Source organism: Procambarus clarkii, chromosome 60 (assembly GCF_040958095.1).
Source record: "Procambarus clarkii isolate CNS0578487 chromosome 60, FALCON_Pclarkii_2.0, whole genome shotgun sequence".
Taxonomy (NCBI): Eukaryota; Metazoa; Arthropoda; class Malacostraca; order Decapoda; family Cambaridae; genus Procambarus; species Procambarus clarkii.
This window is the reverse complement of record NC_091209.1, coordinates 11974308-11976534: the sequence shown is the minus strand read 5'-3', so window position 1 is coordinate 11976534 and position 2227 is coordinate 11974308.

The window sequence follows — 2227 nt, the reverse complement described above, 5'->3', positions numbered from 1 at the left end:
AAGGAAGAGAAAAAAAAAGAAAGAAGAGAGAGAAGGAAGGAAGGAAGAACCGGCATCTAAAGCGTCGCATTTCTTACGTAATCGGCCAATCCGTTAAAAATGCGACGGTTTGGTAAGCACTAAAGCGCCGTAATACAGACGTTTTCTTATATGCCTCGGTTGATGTTCTTATCTTGCCTTATCATGTTTTTGTTTGTGTTTGTTCTTTGTTGTCTTATGTTTCTTTGTCATTTTTATGTGTTATCTTTCTTTGTCATTTTTATGTGTTATCTTTCTTTGTCATTTTCTATGTGTTATCTTTCTTTGTCATTTTCTATGTGTTATCTTTCTTTGTCATTTTCTATGTGTTATCTTTCTTTGTCATTTTCTGTGTTATCTTTCTTTGTCATTTTCTATGTGTTATCTTTCTCTAATTTCCGTTAAGATTCTATTCCTTTTGTCTTATTTGTTATCTTCCATTCTGTCTGTCTGTCTGTCTGTCTGTCTGTCTGTCTGTCTGTCTGTCTGTCTGTCTGTCTGTCTGTCTGTCTCTCTCTCTCTCTCTCCCTCCCTCCCACCCCTCTTCTCCCTCACCCTACTTCGCTCTCTCCTCCCATTAATAACGGACACAACCGGATAACATCCTCCAAATCGCATAAAACCAGCTACATAACCGGCCAAGCCCACCCTCCCTCGCATGTATCTCAGTCGCTCAACCGGATATTCATTCTCCCGACGAATGTCCACACCGGCCTGGGACTCAGACTCCGGATAAGAGGAAGCCTCATTTCCTCTCCCCCAGTCCGGATAAAATATAGAACCACCCCCCCTTCCCCTCCCCCCCTTCCCCCGGTGTCCGGATAAAACATGGTACCACATGCGTTCCGTTGTTCCAACTTGGGTTCGAGCCTCAGCGTTCTGTACTGTGAATGTGGGTAGAGTGGCTTGTAGTTGTGGTTGTAGTGTTCACCGTCGTGGTGGTAGGATAGTAGTATAGTGAGTGTGAGCGCACTGTGCAGGCCGCACCACACACACACACACACACACACACACACACACACACACACACACACACACACACACACACACACACACACACACACACACACACATGCACACATGTGCGTCACCTTGAGAAATGCACACAAGAAAAGATGGATGTACACATGTACTAAAAGGGAGGGTCACGCACACGTCTTTCAATGATTACTCTTGACACGCCCATGTAACACACACACACACACACACACACACACACACACACACACACACACACAAACCTGTCTCCTAAAGCCCACATCAAAAGAATAACATTGGCGGCGTATGCGAGGCTGGCAAACATCAGAACTGCCTTCAGAAACCTGTGTAAGGAATCTTTCAGAACCTTGTATACCACGTATGAAAGACCAATATCGGAGTATGCAGCCCCGAGAGAAGATGAAGGCGTGGAGAGAGAGATAGAGGAGAGAAGAAGAGGCGGAGATAGGGGTAGATCAGGGAAATTTTAAGGAGGTAGATAGATGCAACCCGCTCTCGCACAAGACCGTACATATATGACTTATTGCTTATAGTCACTATTTGTCTGATTAATAAGTACATATGTGGTATATGCCAATTAATATTTTGTATTTAAGGTATAAACTCTTTCTATAGATTTGCTAAACACCAGTAATAGATGATATTCTATCTCTTCACCTGAATGGATACTATCTATTCAGGTAGGAGCGGGTAGAGGAAAGATATGTAGGGAGGAGGAGGGAGAGAGACGTGGGGGGTGGGGTGGGAGGGGGAGTGAGGGATGGGGTGGGAGGGGGGTGTAGCGTGGGAAGGGGGAGGGGGGAGGGGGGAGGGGGGGGTGTCGCCAGGATCACTTCGTTACGTTAATGTAATCACCGCTATCCGGGCAAGAGGGTCATAACCGTCCTTTCCCTTATACACTGTCCCTACCGTCCCCTCTACACCTCCCTCTTTCTCCCCCGTCCCCTCTACACCCCCCTCTGTCTCCCCCGTCCCCTCTACACCTTCCTTCCTCTCCATATATCCACCCTTCGCCTCCACCCTCTCCCAACCTTTCAACTGATCAATCTATCCACCAATCGTTTCTTCTCTCCTCCAGGTCTGATTCCCCTTATCGTGTCCTCATAGCTCAGCCCTCTTACCTCCGGTACTAATCTTGTTGCAAACTGTTGAACTTTTGTACTTGCAAATGTTATTGTTGTTGAGATAATGTTCTCGTGTTCTGTGGTGG